A 20170-nucleotide genomic window follows, 5' to 3' on the forward strand; every position below is an offset into this window, starting at 1 on the left:
TTATTTTTTCACCAAGTTCTTCTTCAGTCTAAAAGAAATTGGATTTTATCTTGCTGTTGAAAATGATACTTTCTTTCTTACTATGTAGAATAGCAACTCATAAAATCTATAAAGCAGCTCCAAATATACTGCATATGGTTGGTTTTTCATTATAATACATGATTTCTACATTACACATATGAGAGTGATATTTACATATCAAAAATTGCTATAACGAGAATGGAAGGGCAATACCTCCATACAAAATGTAGTATTTGTTATCTAATGACAACATAACTATAGTGGTACTCTAAGTGAAATTAATGAGGGAAAGCTACTACTTCATAGAATTTCATACATAACTTTGAATGGGTAATTAGTATTCATGGCTAAACTGCGTCCTTCGATGTGTATTAATGATGTTCTCTGGGACAACATAGAAAAAATACCTCATAAATATGCCTGCAAGGAGTAAAACTCCATAATTAAATCATAATAATTAACATGGATATCAGATTATTTATTTATAATAACTTATCTGTATGACTCACATTCTGAGAGATACAGATGGACATGTTTAATGGCAATTCAGTTCTGGCTGTACAGGTAGGTCACCTTTATGTTGCTTAATTTCTAGTTACCTTATTCATGAAGCTAATTGAATTAATTAAAAATCTGCATGAAATTTTAAAGTGGGATCATACAGGCTTCGATTTTTGTCACGTTATCTTGCATAGGAGAGGAACAGAGAACCCCAGAGGTGGAGATAGCACACATGGGCAAAACACTTTCTAAACTGTGCAGTCTGGGAAATGAACTGGTACTGCAGCTGGGTTTTCTGCTCCTCTAGGATCATGTTTGGGTAAGGAAGAGCTAGAAAGGGGGAAGGGAAGAAGAGGCATGATTCTCTGTCGCTGATAAACATCCGAGGTGTCAACACTGCTTGACAAATTTTCTTTATGTATATCAAATATTTTTCTACATGCATCTAGTTAGAGTACATTTGTCAAATAGTTGTTCAATCAACATATATTCTAATAAGAATAGAATTATTCTTAAAACCAATTTTAAATAAAGTATATTTGTGTCTGTGTATATATATATATATATGCACTTAAAAGCAAGAACTCTATCATTCAAGCAAAGAAGAAAATCTAAAGGTAAAGAATGAGGGGACATTAGAACACAGTGCAACTAATGTCTAATTTTAAATTTCATTGAGATTATAATCTGATTAAAGTAGCCTCTTATTATTTCAACAGTAAATATTCTGCACTGCATAAGCACTAAAATTTTCTTGCTAACACAACTAGTTATCTCCCCAGAAGTGATCATCAGCATACCGTAACATTCAGCTAATCAGACTGGTTTTGGTTGGAAGGGGTCTTAAAGGTAATCTAGTTAAAATCTCCCTGACATGGGAGGGAACACCTTCCTTTAAACCAAACTTCCTTTAAACCAAACCAAACTTCCTTTGGCTGCACAAAGCCCCATCCAACCTGGCCTTGACCAGGCATGGGGCATTCACAATTTCTCTGCACAACCTGTTCCTGTACCTCACCACCCTGATAATAAGAATTTCTTCTTAATAGCTAATCTAAACATATGCTCTTTTAGGAGGTCATCTAGAGGGAAATTATGAGTACTTAAATAATCATTTTTCTTATTACTTTTCCATTTAGAACCCAAGCAAGACCTCAAGGATTCTGCCATTGAGTAACAGTACATGCAAATACCATATTTTTCTCCCTGTTCCCCAGCTGTAGATCAGGTTATATTTCTGCTGTATTCTTATTTTCAGTTTATAACAATGGGCAATCATTGCTGGGAAAAGGAAAAAAAAGGAAAAAAAGTGCATCTTTTATTTGGAACTTCTCATTAAAAATCTCTCCAAAACTAGGGACCGTGTCCTTTGTGTTAGGCCCAGGACTTAATCCTCTTTTGAAGTTTCTCAGAGAAATTGATGGGAGAAAAACCTGCAACACATTCAATTTCCCTTTCAGAGGCACATTTGGAAACCTTGAAGGAGGAAAAATATTATCATTTAACTGGAGCCAGTCTGATCTCTGCCAGCTGAATCCCTGCCACTGACCTATCCTGTTATATTCAAATATTTTTAAGTAGAATTGAGGCTTAACTCATCTTTGCAAGTAAAATATCTCACAATACTAGTTTTAGCTCTCTCTTTCACAGGGAAGATCAAGAATACAGTAAATTTTGCCTAAGCAATACCTATTCCAACCCATCTTAATTTTCTTTCTTAGATAAAAGTGTTTCAAAAAACTATTCTGAAGAGGCAACTGGGCTTTATTTCCTTTACATGATATTTCAATAAATTCACAGGAAAAGAAGATTGGAAAATGAAGTTCAGCATTTTTTTCTTTGCGCAAGCTGTACTATAAACCATGTCAGATAATTTAAATTTCTATTTTACCTTTGTTATTACAAATCAGCATCTTCATTAATTTGCTCACATAAATATATATATATGCTGGGAAATACAGACTTGGGATCAGAAAAGCTTTATGGATTAATTAGTTTTGTATGGTGCAAATATGCAAACTGCCAAGTGACTGTGACTTAAAGAAAATCACATACCACACTCCTGATATGGAGACAAATGTTCCTACTATGAAGAGCAAGTATCTAACCAGCCACTATTTAAAATGCCACTGAAATTAACTGAGTTCAATACCTGTGAACTGGATCAGGGACAGCTTACAGTAATGATTTTCTAATAACACATCTCCAGATGGCTTATCATATATAGGGTTTTCTGCCTGGGGGCCTCAAAAGACAAAACAAGCATATGGGGTAGCTTTATAACTAAATGGATCTGTTCCAAATGTAATTCATCTGTAATATACCTAGCAGAAGAAATACCTCTCTATCGACACCTGTTGGAAAACTATATTTAGATGTTTGTCTCACAGAGTGTGTCCTTGAGACATCCAGAGAATTGCATTTGCACAGTTTGTGCTGCAGTAATGTAAATACATCTTATTACCACTTGTTGAATATTAGCTGCATATCCTTACAAGCATTTCCGAGCTCAATTACTATGTGAATTGCCATGAAATAAGAGTTTTTCAATGACAACAGCATAACACTGTGTGCATATATTGTTTTCACTTTTCTCCCTTCCTCTGTAGAACTTCACAATGTACTTGGAACTTATTTAGACACAAAAATGAAACCTGCTAATTTATGATAACCTTTGCAGAAACTTTACATAATTACAATGATGAGCCGCTATGCCAAGCAACCAAAATAGTCAATGATTCCTTGAAACCTCCCTGAAAAGCACAATTCAAGTTTCATTACCAAAGAGAATGTTTGGTTGTAATGGAAGGCAGGTCAGACGTTGTCAGTGGTATAGCAGGAGGTAAAGAAAATGAAAGAAGGGTCTGAGGAATCAGCATTTTAAAGAGACAGCATGAATCAGATTCTTACAGATCTCTTCACTGAGTGATTTTGTGCTTTTTTGACACTGCACAGCTGCAACACTCCTTTGCCCGTGTGTGAATTATACATTGCACTGCAGGGAGGTGCAAAGGGGAGGGACAGCTTTCAAAGCCCTCCAATGATTTAGCCCTTTTTTTTGCCCTTTAGAGCTCTGAAGGAAGTTCTGCTATATTGCCCCATTTTACACTATAAATTAGTTCCCAACAGTAGCATGTCTTATGCATAATCATGGGAAAATCAGCAGCTACCAACTGCCCATTGCACAATGGCTTGGAAGATCTGGGATGCCAGCCCAGACCTAGATGGAAGGACTTTTCACCTTGCCAGGAATATGTAATTCTCACTGTCAGAAAAAGTGTCAAATCTGTCTGTTGGTGGAAACTTATATTTATTCGACATCTGTCCTAATGCTGCTTGTTTTACATTAAAACTGTCATTTAGAAGGTCAATATGGTAATGATTTATTTTCCTTTACTTCATTAACAAAAAATTTAAAAATCTCTCATGTTACTACAGTGTAAATGCAGCAGGTGGCTTTCCAGATCTGAATTCTGTTTCCATGATATGGCTGTTTGAACACTATTTTTTTGTCATAAGACATCCTTGCTGCTATCAAAAAAAGTGGACTGCGGTGCACTGAAGACAAATTAAAGTTAGAAACATTTGAGCATAGCAGTTTCTGAAAGAGAGTCAGTATTTTGAAATGGAGGCCCACAAGCTCTTGAGATTTTAAGGACCACCAGGTAACTGAAAAGTTACAGGCTCCCAAGAGGACCCTCTGAGCTGCTGCCAGGAAAGCAGCTGGTGTCTGGGGAGAACTGGGCATCACTGGTTTCCAGTCCTGTCTCAGAGATTAGACCAACTCTTACCCCATCACCGAACTCAGTATAATCCTCTCCAGACCCTTAATTTCAATTTTCCAAGACTTTATAATTTCTTGAATACTCACTAAGAATTTGACAAAATGCTGGGGTTTTTTTAGTTTTGCTTTTGTCATACTGCCATGCAATCAGCTCCTTTACAAACTTCTCCAACAGATGAATCAGAGGTAAGTTCTGGCAGCCACAGAGGGTGTTCTGGCACCCATAGCACATTCCTTTTAAAATTCTTCCCCAGTTTTCCTCAAACATCACTGTATGCATGTATACACTTGTTCCTGAATTTAGGAAAGCATAAGTATTTCTGTCAGTTTTCTCTTCTTGTACTGTCTTTATCACATGATGTAATAAGTCAACAGGTATATTTATAAGAAATTTTCAGAGGAAATATTTTTTACTCTCAATATGAGGAAATTGCAATATTCCAGATCTTGAAAGATTTTTGCTTATGAGCCAGGTTCCCGGATCAAAATATCTAACTCAAATTCTTTTTCTTCAAAAAATACTTTTTATAACCCTTGACATCTGATAAAAACCGTGTATTTTTCACCTGTCCCTTCTGAAGTGGAAAGAAAATAATGTCAGAGTTTCAAAATTTCCAGCAAAATGAGTATTCTGTTTTCAGGACAGCTCCACTTACAACCTGATCTTCCCACTGCTGATAATAGAATTTCAAATGCCATCTCCTCAAGTCATAATTCAGTCACATTTTGTCAATGGGAATCTTTGTTTGAAGAGTGAAGTGATGGAAAATACTGCAAGTCAGAGGGTTCCACTCTAAGATCTGCACAAAATGTTGGCCTGTCTCACACTAGGAGGCCAACAGTTGCTTACTGCTACCAGTAACACATTGTTAAATCTTAACTTTTTACAAACTGCTTAAGAAATAAACTTTTAGATAAATTGTGATTTAAGCTGTTGCCAAACACATCATTTTATCACACAGAAAACAAAACTATTGCTGACAGAAACTCCATGGCTTCCTGTAAGAAGGCAGCAGCTGAGAATAAATCATTTAAATAAAAGATTGTATTGAGTATTTCTAGACATAAAAAATGCAAAAAAAAAAGAGTGCAAAATATGTATGATGGACTGCATATGCTATAAATGCTATACGTCTTCTTCCTGTTGAAGTCAGTGGTGAAAATTTCCACCAATATTTATGGTGCATGTGCATTATTATTTTTTTAGCCTTTTAGACTGTAAGCAAGTTCTAGAAACATAATTTTCTACTAACAAAGTTCTGGACTTACTGAATTTTCTGAACATAATGTGCTTTTCCACACAAGACAAAATTAAAAAAACCTTATTGAGAGCAACATTTAAAGAAATATTTCTTTTTCTTTGCAAGAATACCAGTACAATATTTCAGTGTTTTCTTTAAAATTTTCAGGCAAAAATTTCCACTAAAATTTTAAAACACACGTGATAGGGTTTTCAAAATCCACCAGTGTATAAGACTTGTTATTTCCAAGAAAGCAGCACAGTGGTGATACAGATTGTAAGATGATAATCACTGATGTCCCAAAGCAAAAGAACACCCACTCCTAAGTATACAGAATAGAAGCTCTCAGTAGGCTCTTAATATCATAGTTAAAAATTCTGCTTTAAAATCTGGGTATTCTTGGACTTCTAACATTTATTTAAATGTCTTTTTTCATCTTTGCTTTCTTTCACAGAGGTGTACTCCTTTACAGACTTCAGATATAAATCTTTAGAGATGCCAACTTCCTATCATTCATTGCATTCATTGAGATCTGTGGCCATCTAAGTCACTCTTGAACTATTACAGAAGAATCACTGACTTCAATTTAGAAAAAACTGTCTTTGAGAGTTCTCATGGATCCCAAAGAAGTCTGTGATGGAGCACTGCACTATTCTAAGAAGATACATACAAAGCTTTAAGAAGTGGAGGATGCTGACTCCTTCAGGTGTAGTGACCACGACCTTTCAGAAGGCAGACTGTACTTTTTCTACATGGATATCCTTGACAAAATACCAATGTACCCTTGTAAAATGTAACCAAATGCATGACAAGATGTGAGAAGAAAAAAAAATTAATTAGGTTAGTTTCATATGCAGAGAAGCAGTCACAGCTAAAAAGGCCATTAATCCAAAATTAAATGCAACTGAATAAATAACATTCCTATTCTCTCTTCTTCCAAGAAAAAAATTGGCTCCTATAATAACCTGAGTCTCTGAGATAAATGAATACATTGAAGTTCTTAACTACTCTTTGATGGACTACAAATGGACACTGTGAGGGACAATATTTGAACAGTAATGATTTGTCCTTTCTTCTTCAAGTGTAAGCTGATTGCAAAGGCTTTAGGACCATAGATGAAATAGCTAAGGAGGTCATGAATCTTAATAGCTTCTAAATCAGAGAGATCTGCAACTTACATGCTCTGACTGAAATGTGTATGGAATATATAAATATTAATAGGTCTGGCAAGGGTTCAGCAGATGAGCTGTCTAAAATTTCACAGTGGGAAGACTGGAGATTGAGGCTGCTGTGTACAAATCAGCTGAGAAGTTCCTACCTGAAAATGAACTGTCAGCATGTGTGTAAATACAGTTTTCCTGAAGTGATATTTGACATTCCAAGCTTCCCAGGTACATAGGCACTATATGCATCCATGTCAAATGCCATAAGTTTATTTAGAATGATGAATATGCACACAAGGTCAAGTGCCTGTGTACATGGAAAGGAAGGATAATTTGTGCTATGTGTCTGGAGCTTGTTCTGATACGTATTCTGCCAATGCTAAAAGAACTTACTAGTAAGGACAACTTACTTGAGGAAGTAAAAACTACTATATTTTTACTGAAATTGTAGTTTATTTTCAGTGTCATTGCTGGACACTGACGTGTATGAATTTGCATGAAAGTTGGGATAATGTGGACAGGATCTGGAAAACACATGGATAAAAGCATACAATTCAGAATCACCCTAGGATCAGTAAGATCTAGGTGGGAAGGACAAGGAACTTAAACCAAGCCCACTGCAAATGCAAGGGAATTCCTTGATTTCTCAGTTCCTGCTCCCATTTATCCCCTCCCTTTCTTGTCTTGATTTCTAAGAATTTTCAAACTGCCTTATTCTGAGGAGTTGATCATCACTTTCAGTGGTCTAAGCTGCTCTCCCAGCCCAGCTCATGACGTCCATAACCACCTGCTCCCAGTTTCCAGGTGATGTGATAGCATCTGACTTGTCCTTCCATGTCCTTCCTGTCTACTTTCTAATTTCTTCTCTTTCCTCGGGATTCTCAGGGCCTTTGCCTTGTGCAGAGTAGAGACACAATAGTCTCACCCCTTCTGTGAACTTAAAGTTCTGTATTAAAAGAACCAGCTAATAATAAGTGAAGGACGTGAATTAAATTAATTGAATGAGAACTCATAATTTGTTTTGAGTCTTCTTCCCATTAGAAAACAAACCAGGAAAAGCTGCTGTATTTCTCCAAAATTACGTAATTTGGGCAAAATTGCACATTCTGACTGAAAATTTTAATAATGTGTTTCCATCTGCCTAGTTTAAGCATATTTTTCTATCATCTTTCCTGTCTGTCCATAACTTTACAGCTAAAAGAAGACAATCTGTCCTTCTATTTACTGTATTTTTAGTAGGCCACTGTGGTAAAAAATAGTTTATCCATACCCCAATATACTGGCATAAAATGAGAAAATAACTTTATGCTCTACTAAAAGCATATTACAGCACTTTATGTGTCTTGAATCAAATACTTTGCATCAGGACAATTTTGATTCTTCAGGCAGTTTGTAGCACTTCTTTTAAAAGACTAGTAATAGTGATTCAGTAATCTGAAAGTGCTCAGATCACCTCTCTATAGAGGCACTATCACATAAACACCCCAGAAAGCAGTTTTTTCTGTTTGATTAAATGTAAAAAACCAAATTTCTGTGAGGACTTTCCTTTTTTTAGAAGGAAGAGGTGGCATTTTCTTTATAAAATTTATGAAAGGAATATTGGTGGCATTCCGAGTAAACACCTGAACTGCCGGTTGTGTTTGATTCTTGTCTCAGGAGAGAGGAAAATAAAAAAAAATTACCTTTCTTTGTAAGTTCATGTGCTATCAGGCATAGCTGTGTGCTGAGAAAAATTATCATAAAATGTGATCATTTCTCAAAGTTGGCAGATGATCCTGAGAGGTATCTTTGAAAGAGCTGTATGATCAAAAGAGAGAATTGGAGCAACCAGTATTTGCTGTGTGTGCTGACGTGGCTGCTCTACTGTATCATCTTCTTACTATTGCTCCTTGACTCTTCAGTTTTTGTCATTAGCTTTTCTCATTCACTGTTCATTACATCCAGCTCTCCAAGCCTCCACCTTACTCCTTTCTGTTTCCTGGATGCTTTTCAACTCGTACTCCATTCTGATGGGGTTTATTTTACCCCGCCATCAATTTCTCAGCAGCATTCACAAGTAGAGGACAAAAAAGGCCCCTGCTTTCCCTGTTGCTAACCTGACTCTGTCCAGGTAGGAATAACGACACTTCCATTGTGGCCATTCTCTCTGAGGCTACCAGTAGTGAAAGGATAAAAGGGCAGCTGGTGGCTTCAATCCAAATAGCCAGAAATTCATACAAAGTAGTTAGAAACTATGGTGAGTTACTGAATGAGGGCAGTAGTCATTTAGACATGAAAAAGTCAAGGGTAAATTGCATCAGAAAGTCACTAAATCTTAAAAGTTTCCAAAAGAAACGGATTATTTTTCAAGCCACAGGAGAAATCTTACAAAGACAGCTAACAGGGATGCTCCACTAATGAAAAAATAAACAAGAACCACTCAGGAAATCTTGCAAGTGCTGTGAAAGACTTTTTATTACAAATATGAAAAAATATGAGATGAGGTACAGGGAGGTCGTAGAAGAGGGGAACTACTGTGACTACTTCAGCCTGGATAGCATTATGTTCCAAAAAGCACAAAGGAAAATGCTCACTCCCAGAAGTCACAGATGGTGGACACCAGTATACAGCTTAGGTGCTCTTACTATTAGCTCTGATCCTCATTTTTCTGGTTGGAAATGTAATGATTAGAGTCCTTTCATTACATTGTCACTTCCACTCCTAAAATTTTTTAATAACCCAAATCTTGTTTTTCAAATACTTTTGTTTTCTTCATCTCTTTTTTATTAAGTCCTTCATTACAGTCCCAAAAAATATTAGCATTGCATGCTATTTTTCCCAGCTATTGAGAAAGAAGACCTGTCAAGGGACAACTAATTGCATTTTAAATTAACTCAGAAAGCTATACACAAGTGTCAGTATGCCTAAGGTTGTTTGTTGTTTAGATTTTTTTGTAGCTTTGATGTTTATTTTAAGGTGTATAAGTTCTTACTTGAATAGAACTAAAAAAAATATGTTTATTGAAACCAAAATCTATTTTTGTAGATAATAAATTCATTCAATGTGTATTCATATAGGTTACTCTTAGGCATCATCTTTCATTAACGTGTCAAGCATTTTCACCTCAAAAGGTTTTAATCTTCAAATTGAATAAATTCAATGAAGCAAGGGTGCAGAGATCACTTAGGAAAATGAAATTCAAAGAATGGTCAAGTCCATCAAGAAGGGAAAAATGTGTGTATATTTAAAATATATATGTATATTTAAATTATATTTAAAGTATATTTATATTTTTAAAATATGCCAGTTTTCACTGTTGATTTTCATTGTTGAAAAGCTTATTTTGTATTTTGAGAATTCTCTCTTAGCATTTTGTGAAGGATTCACTTAACTTTTTTCCTTAGCTTTTAGTAATTTCCTAATGCTAATTGTGGGTAGAGTGTTAGAACTTGTCCAAAAATTTCCTTTATTCTTCTGTGGCAGCATAATAGTGCCAATTATAATATATAATCCAAATCACAGTAGAGGGATAGGATTTTCTCTTGTTCAAGTGAATAGTTAACAAGAAACTTATTGTGTGTTGTAATAAAGCAAGCTTTTGTGTTATAAGAAGGAAGAGAGATTCAGAATTAAAGATCCAGTTTTCCATTTGACCACAGAGATCCTCTGCACAAATATACTTTGCTAATCCCCTGTAATCTGAATGAACCTTTTTCCTAACTACCAGAAATCATTAGCCAGATAAAAATCTTTGCTGCCTTAATTTCATTACCTGCAATGATATTTGTTTAAATGTAAAGCTAGAGATTGCAATAATCAAGTGTAAGGTTAGGCTTGAACTGCTCCAAAGGAAACAGTTAAATTTAATTAGAAATCCTTCTGTAGGTGGATTTGGATAGTGGATAGACTTTCTTTAGAAAACAAAATGTCATACCAGTACTAAGAAAGACTGTGAAATATAGAAGGTTATATTTTATTTAGTAACTCTGGATGCTTCTGAATGAGAAGCAGCAGGAGAATTCAATCCTCTTCACACTAACAATAATTTGAGCCAACATAATAGAACCACTGGATATTTCTGACACATCCTTTAGAAAGGAAAAAATTTATCAATTCCCTCACTTATCTTGTTTAGAACAACAACATTACTGTTCTTAAGAAAGAATACAAAGCCTGTACATGTATCCCTTGCCTTCACAGTTGTCCTCACTACTAGATGTACATGAGCTGCAGATGAATGTTAATAACTAAAAGAGGGTGCACAACTCTGGCAATCAGGAAGAGAAATTGTACACTAGAAACAGGAGGCCTCTTCTGCACCCCACAGTCCCCAAAAGTCATTTCCTCTGTACATTTACTTAGATTGAAACTCAATACATGGAAATCAAGTGCTAATTTATTTACATTTTTAATAGGATGTTAACTTACGCACCAAGGAATGGACTACTTTTGAAATAAACATAAATGCATGGGAAGAAGATTACTTAGCAGTAGTTGCTGACAGTGCACACAATGTCCTAGGTGCTGTACTGAGTTAGACTAAGCAGTATTACCTTTCCTGAAAAGAAATTCTAATAGCAAGAAAACCTGAATAAACATTAAGAATCACATTAAGAATTCTGTTTTCAGAGATAATTTTTTCAGGCCTATGCCAAGCTTACATCTGTCAATGTTTAGGGGCTTCTGAATAATTAGGAGTTTATTAATGAGAACATTTGCAAAACTTGTTAAATGAAAAGCATCTACAAGAAATAACGACTTATGGGAAGATTCAAACAGACTTTGTTTTATTATCCTTTCTCTCTTTTGCAGAGCTAATTGTGGATGGGATGAGGCTTTTTTTATCAAAATGAAGGAAAATTTAAAAAATCTTTCACCAAAAGTGCTAGTTTCTTTGGCCAATTTCCTTTTTTCCTCAGAGCTGCCAGATACAGAAACACAGTAGCCTAGGTGACCATGCTGGCCATCAAAGTTAAAAACTTGTGTACTATCTGTACACTAAAATCTTTACTGCTAAATAACACTAGAAATCGTGATAATTTAGTGCTCTTGACTTTCGTATGTGAAAGAGAAATTACCTGAACTGATCTCCCGTGTCAGAACTGAATTTGATGAGTGGGAGGAAGCACCGAAGAGATGCTTAAATTCACTCTGAATTTGCAATAACTTTTGTCATTATATTTGGGGTAAGAGGTGAGCTCCTGAATATAGGCAAATAGCCTGTAAATGTGAACGTAGTGTGTTTAATGGAGTATGGTACTGAGATCCCTGGATTAAATCAAGCAACATGGGGTAGGGACCAGAAATTGCACCCTGATGCTATTATAAAACCAAATAATCTCTGCTGGGCTTTTGTGGTCAGATAATGTCTCACTGCACACTGTTCTGGCCATCAAAGTGTCTGCAGGTGTTGTACGTTATGTGGGGCTTTTTTTCCTGTGTCTGCTCCCTTCAGGATGTTTGTTCTTTGAGTTTTGTTTTGTGACTACATCTTTGGACTAACAGCAAGCTAAGGGAAGTCTTCGGGAAAATAAGCCTTTTTTTCATGAAGATGTGGATCAGGAATGTGAGACTTTTAGCTGTTTTTCAAGCAACTGACAGTCACAAGCCACAGCAAAACCCATCAGATCCGCCATGCCTCTGGTTTGAGTATTTCCAGTCCTTGTAAACCCAAATATATGAAGAAGTGAGGTAACTATGTTTTGTAGCTAGGTCGTTTTGTTTTCAGAAGACAAGATTATCCACATTGTGCTCAGGGATTAGCCCTCTTTATCTGATTTAAATTTCCTGGTAATTTGGCTTTCCTCCCTTAACTGTTGGACATGCCTCTGAAGGTGTACCTCTTTCTATTTCTTCCTGGCTGGGAGAGAGAGTTAATTACCTGCATACTTTTTAAATCCTTATATTTACCATATCACCTTTTCCCCAAAATGTTTGTCCTCACAATTTCAGCAAAAAAATATTGTGTTTGGAATTGCCCATAAAATCTATAGTGTCACTGATATTTGAAAAAGCTTCTGGACCACGTAAGTCTGAGTAATTCTTAACCAAGGTCTACCTGGAACTGAATAATCACAGAAAATTGGAAAAAACAAAAAAAATTGTTCAAAGACTAACAATTCTCTGGCTCATGTAAAGGCAATGAATTTAACCTTCAGAGGACTTTTGAGATCTAAGACCATCTAGATAATGCTAAACATTATATGGATTTTTCCTTAAGAGATATTTTAACAAAAGTCTCAATGAGTAAGAAATTTTCCTTCTTTTGAGATTCCTAGGGAGTGCTCACCTACAATTCATTTGCCTGAAAGGTTTGAGGAGGGGGAAAGAAGAATCAGGTGGTTTGCTACTCCAAAGTTAAAATGTGGAAATTTCAATGAAGAAGTTGCCTCATCTTATTTAATAAAAATTGTAAAGAGAAAAGGTAACAATGGAAGAATTAAATTCATTTTCTATAGCATGGAAACTTGGCAAGATAGTCTAAGTATTTTCATTATTTTTATTTTACAGTTTCATGTTTGTGTAGGTCAAGAAAGTGGTCAGCAAGAAAGTGCCCTCAGAAGAAAGAAAATCTTAAAGAAATAAAGCACTTTAAAATAGCTGCTCCCCCCAAAAAATCCAGTGTAAATATAAGTCTACAGTATTGTGTTGGAAAAATAAGGATTGGTTAGTCAAGTTATGATGCAGCATAAGTGGTTTATTCAAAATTATGGAGAGATTCAGATCTTGCAGCTGAGAGTTGCAAGAAGTAATCTGGAGATTTAGAATTGCTTTAGCTTGATCTCTTTCTATCTTCAGAACCATGAACTCTGCACTAGCAGGAGACATAGGCCATAACTTTTATGCAGGAGTTTGTGACTTGGCATCACTCTGAGACAGGGGATCCCACTTCTTGAGCAAGTCTATTAACCATGATGAGATTGACTACTGTGAGCCACCTTCTAAGAGCTAAGGATGAACTTCTCCTCTCTACCCACAGTGATGCTGCAGGTGGCCAGCTTCAGGAGAAGCTATATTAGCCTGTAGATCCCAGCTCCTCAGGATGTCTAAATTCAACCCTCAGTGACACTGATTTGGAAAACATTGAATTGCAGATGCAATTTGTTCCTCCATTTTCTTTGCAAACTTTCTTAGGTGTCATTCAGTGAAGTCCTGGGTGAATCTCTCATCATCATTACTGTAAACCTGTCCTCAGTATGTCTGAAACACTGGCCTCAAAATTCTGACTTTAATTTCTGGGTTGGATATTCACCCAATACCTGTGTGCTACTGAGCATCACAGTGTATAAATGTCACAGTCTGGAAAACTGTATTTATGATAGGTCATGTAATTTCCAAAATTGGTTTTGATTTGGAATTTCAAGGACACTGAAGAAGTGTCTTCTAAAATTCAAGGAAAAGCTGCCAGTTGTCTCTGCAAGCACAACTGCCCTGTATCTTACCCAAAAGATCTCCCCTTCCTGCTCTCTTCACCTGCACAAACCAGAGAAGTCACAATATTAAATTCTTGTGTAAAATTTACACTCTGAAATATGTAAATTTCTTTTCTGCCACTGAATAACATATCCCTAATCCAAACCAATGTAATTTAGCACTGCTTAGCTCTGCCTAACCTAACCTAACCTAACCTAACCTAACCTAACCTAACCTAACCTAACCTAACCTAACCAAACCTAACCTAACCTCACCTTCTTCGTTTTTTGCAGCCTCAGTTTGGGCTTAAATAAAAATCCTTTAAAAGCCTTTTGAAGGATTCAGTGATGCTGAAATGAAGACATTTCTTATAAAGCTAAAAGCTGAGGCCAAAATATATGCTAAATTCTGCTTTCAGTGTTGTGGCTGAGGGACAAAACCAGTCTAAGAAATAATTTCTTAAATGACTGAAACTTGTGTGACTTGAACTCCTTTGTCATTACTCTTAGAGAAAGATTTAAGATTTATTGACAATTGCCCTAGAAGTTTTCTGGGGGGCCAAAACTTGTCAAGGAAGACAGAACTGAATTTCAGACTGTGGGCAGATGTGGTGTTCTGTAGGAAGCTTCTGCAAGTATTATTCACTTCACTGCAAGACAGTCAAAAAATAAACCTCGGAGCACATAATAGTCTATAACCAATTAATAGAGTACAAACCGCAGACAAACTCCAGAATGCAAAATAAAGGATTATGGATAATTTGGAAAGTTGAGAAAATGTTTAGAGGGAAAGAAGAAATACAATTGCTTGTTAGATTTAAAAGTAGCTCTGTGATGAATACAAAACTATGTTTAAATAATATCCTTAATATTATTAAGTAATATCCTTAATATTACTTAAATCAGTAAAGACTGGGACATTTTAATTGGGTTCATAATGAAAAAGCTAATGGCCCTTTAACTTCAGTCAGAACCTGCCAAGATAAAATATTTAAGTGCAAACATAAGATTCCTTGCTATGACTAGGGAGTAAGTGGAACAACTAGAAATTTTCAATCCCATTCAGGAACCACAGACACTACTGCTAACTATTAAGAGGAAAAAAGCATCAGCTTTTTTTCCTATTTTTTTGTTAAGCTGGCAGAAACTGTAAAGCTATCAGAAAGGTTTCTTTATTTCTGAAGCATGCTAGCAAGATTTTCAGAAAGTTTTGTAGGGATTAGAGAGTTCTATCTAAATGTAGCCATGCAGAATTCAAATATTAGTCTGACATCTACCAGGGCAAATTTATATGGCAGTCATATAATGGCAAGTACAAGGACAAGCCTAAAAGGACTTGCATGGAATGCAAGCAGGCAGGGGTCTATAAGCATATGTGTGCACAGGTTCTCAGGGAAAGGTTACAATACTCTTTCAGTGACAAAAATGGTAAAAAGGTCATGTTTTCCTTTACTCATGTTCTGATCTTAGATGACAGTCTTAGCTGTATCTAGTCAGTCTTGTAAACAAATAATTCTACATTAGCCAGAACAAAGAAGGCCTTGAAAATAACTTGAAGTTTCTGCTTGTAGACTCTTACTTTCAGTATCAGGTGATACTTAGACTCTCTTTTTGTACTATTTGAAATATTACTGTGTCTAGTTTGTTTTCCTATCTCAACTATGCATACATTTAGATTTTTAACTAAAAAAGAAGCTTTTTCTTTATACAAAGTATTAATTACTTCTTTCTGCCATCATCTATTACTCTTTGTCTTTGCCATTTTTTTCTCACTTTCATATAGCTTTCCTCTATTTTGCCTAGAAAAATCATGGAAAATTGTCTTTGAAGTTATTTAGCACATAACCAGATATGACCCAAAGGAACCTGCTCTGTCTACATTGTTGGATTTAATTTTGAAATTGTCTTGTGATGATCAGGGGGTTGGACTAAGTGTCCTCTAGGCTTTCTCTGCAAAAGGTTTCCTCAGATTTGTGATGGTCAAGATTGAGGAAGCATCAGGAGTGATAACTCCTCTCCAGAGGGTTTGATGATGTGGTCGCTCCACTGAAATAGAGGACACTAATCATTATTCACAGCCATGACACAATAATCACATTTGGACTACTTGTTTATATGAAAATTAATCCACATTTACTGGTACATTTGCATTCCGGTAATACTGCTGGCTGTTTACAATCAACACTTTTTATTGAAAAGTAAGAAGAGGATTTTTTTTCAGTATAGTATGCTTCAGTGTTCTTTCATGTAGTTTAGAAAAGCTGGCAATGTAACACTGTTTACAGGATGTATTTAAAACTACATAAATTGAGCTTCATTTTATGATGTAGCATAAATATGAATTATACAACTGGTGGCTCTTCTTAAAAATTCTAATTTAGCATTAGGAAGTTAGCTGTAAATTCTAATTTCCCATCTGCTCACCATGTCCCTACCACTTCTGGAGAAGATAAATGGAATTATCTACCTTACCTAATGCAGAAATAAACTATCATTCAAACACTCATTTAGACTTATTAGAAAAGATTTGCTAACTCTTTAGAAAAGACTCATAAGTAACTTTTAAGTATCAGTACAATGTATACAGAAACATATTAAAAACTGTTCTGACATTTTAACTTATGACATGAAATGAAATATCTTGTTTCCATAACAAAACTAGACAACTTAAAAATGTTGAATTTTAATTCTAGTTAGTGAAGGGATGAAAATAGAAAATAATATAAGAAATTAGAAAATGAAAAAAGCATAAATTTCATTTAAAAAACACTAATAATTCAGAAGAAAGCATATTGAGTAATAAACAAGATTAAGTCAGAAGAAAGAATCTCGATTAAGTAGTGAAAACTACTGTTTTTACAAAATTATTTGTCTCAGACAGCAAAATTGTAGGAAAGAGGTGAAAACGTTTTAACTCAAAATGTCCCTACTTTATAGTGTAATAGAGAGCTACAGAGAGCTCCTCATGCTAATTATTTAAAATATCATCACAAACTTTGGCAGAAGCCAGACCATCCCAACGCTCTGTCTAGTAAATCTCAGGGTTCTCCACTGCTGTGCACTTTACTTACAGGTGATGTGAAACAAACTGGAACTGAAAACTAAGGAGCAGGAAGGCAGTAGAGCCAAGTACCACATGAATGAAATTGGAAGTCTGAAGCCTCCACTGAGCTGCTACAACCTCTTTCAGACTCTTCCCACTCAATTTTGGTGTTCCACAAGCCTCCGTGAGGGTTTTAAAGCCTTGACTTGAGGCTTTCATCAACTCTCCATAGTATTTGCCCTCAGAAATGTATCCACTACTTGATTTTATATGGATGTCTTCCTTGGGGAAAACCCCAAATACATACCTGAGTGCACACAAAAGCACACAACAATATGCAAAGGGCTTTCACTCTGACCAACACAACCTATCCTATCTGCCTTTGAAAGAATTGCATGACCAGTGTAAAACAAACATAGCAACCAGTTGTTGGGGTTTTTTTCCCTGGAGGCCCTGATTTTGCTAGAACACAATATGTCATCATGAAGCTTTCCACATGACTATTTAAAAAAATCTAGGTCTAAGCCAGGGAGATTCCAGCCTTACCCCAGGCAATGTGAAACATGGGCTTAGACTTGGGGCTCTGCGCCTAGTTTCATTGCACAATTTCACACACTGTGTGTGCTGAAAAGACTGAGCCTTCCCACACACACTTAATATCAAAGTCTGATAGGAGCCTGGAAAAGGACTTTGTCTAACTCTCCTTATGTTTTACACCTCCAGGACTGGAAGATGAATGTCAATCTCTTAGACCCTAACCTTTTTTCTTGTGTACTCATCTAACATGTAGAAGAGCTGAATGAAACTTTCCTCATGGGAATACTCAACATGACACTTACTACCTCCTGGGAAAATATATTAATTTTTGACATCATGGTTAATGGCTGAAGCTGTTAATGTCTATGTGGTTGAAGAAAACATGTTGCATAGATTTGTTTTTGTTTTTTTTCAGACATGTTCCTGACTTACTACCATTTCAATTACCTCATGGCCTTTTCCTATTCCATTATGATGCAAGCATTGGGAAACCCAAGGAGGGTTGTGAGAATTGCTGTTTCCACCCTTTTCTCTCCCATCTTCAAAGCGAAATAAGATACAGCTCTAGCTTCTAGCAAATATCAATACAAGCTAGCTAGGTAGAAAACAAGAGCCTGCAAAATAGGGGTAGGAAGAAGTGGTGCATTGTGCACTGTGAAATTTGGAAGTATTGCCAGTCTCATGACATCTTAACAGTTTCTAATTTCTTTATTCTCTTTTTTTTCAAAAGAATTTATTTTGAGAAAGTATTGCTTAGTCTGAGAAGGCAGAGAAAGGGGAAGAAAAGGAACAAGTTTAATATGAGAAGGAGAGTACATGTCCCAATAGAATCTATGAGAGGCTATCAGACCTTGGCAATTTCGTCACTAGAACTCTCAGAGATTTTTCAAGCAGAAATCAATTTAATAAGAAAATGTCAATTTATTGGACAAGGAATCTTCTCCATGTCTGTTTTTTTTTTTCTTTTACAGCAGTTAATGGACCTTAGTTTGAACAATCTGGTAGGGCTCTTGGCAACCTAAGGACATTTGGCTCCAATACAGGGACCAGCAGCTGGTCCTGTCTTTGAGCAGCCAGTTTGTCAGGGCAGTCTTTCTGTTGAGACATCCTGGGTGAACATCAATGCTTGAAAGTTCTTGGCAGAGCTTATTTGATTGTTCTCAGTTTTTCTGCTTCACATCACTGAAAGATGGTAGGAAGACTTGGAATACTACTAAGTTTTGCACAGCTCTATAAATTAGTGGATAGAGATGAAAGTCACCAGGGCCCTCTCTTGTGAGGACAGTTTCTGAGGTCTCGTCCCAAGTGTTACTACTCAGGTTTGCGTGCCATGACACACATCAGTGAGACCTGTGCATGTAAAATTTCTTGGCTTTGCCAAGTGAAACAAAAAATCTGATGCTCATCATCCTCTACCAAATTGAGTAAAGCCTATGGGTTTCCTTCCTTCTCACTTCACCAATTTGCAGGCTGTCTTTTGTCTGCAAATTCACTGCATCTTACTTATACACATTTGTGCACATGTGTATATATATATATATAAATATATGATTCAGCTTGATCATCATACAAAGAGCTTCTCTGTTTGAGGGCTAGACTAGGTCAAGTTAAATTCCTGTGCCATTTGAATAATCTACTTGCTATTAAAACTAAATACAATTTATTGAGGGGGCCACCACATTTGAATCCAGTGAGATTTTAGCAGAATACATATTTGCTGGGACGTGTATTGTTCTCTGTAAATCCACAATACTGAGTATTTCAATGCAGGAATCAACCTTTGGTTTGTATGGAATAAAATATTTCTTTAACCACTAGGGGACAATGTTGCTCTAATGATGCTCTTCACTTAATTCGTTTATTCTGGGGACAGTGGTAAAGCATTTTACATTATTTTTGGCAAACTTGAGTGTTAAAACTGGTTTCTTTAATACAAAAGAACATTTTGCCTCAATATCTATAGTACTTCTACAATGCATGCTCTCATTGAAACAATCAAAATATTTCTATTTTAAAGAGAAATAAAAACCAGGCCTATTACTGTGAAACTCATTTTATTAGTGTACGGTTAAATGTGAAATTATATTAAGTAGCTGATCCTATTTCACAAGGAAAACAGTTTGCTTTATTTCTCTGTTCTGTTACCTTTGGGGTTTGGGGGTTTGTTTTGTTTATTTATTTGTTTGTTTGTTTTCCTCTGGGATAGAAAGGTATTTGGTTGAAGAGCTCAACAGTAAAGAAGAATTAAGATCAATTAATAATGCAGTCAGATGTGTACATGCACTGCATAACCCATCCTCTCTGTGCCCTGCTCTGAGGCTCTAATTTGTTATTGAAACTCCAACTTACACAGTTATTGAAATGCATAGTTTCTAGTGTATGAGAAGCAGAATTTAAAAAGAATACATAATTATTTTAAGAAAAATAATCTGAGAAACACAGTAGGAGTTTAGAATGATATTGGTTTAAAAAGAAAATTATTAGTAATT

The sequence above is a fragment of the Cinclus cinclus genome, chromosome 4, assembly GCF_963662255.1.
Source record: "Cinclus cinclus chromosome 4, bCinCin1.1, whole genome shotgun sequence".
NCBI lineage: Eukaryota > Metazoa > Chordata > Aves > Passeriformes > Cinclidae > Cinclus > Cinclus cinclus.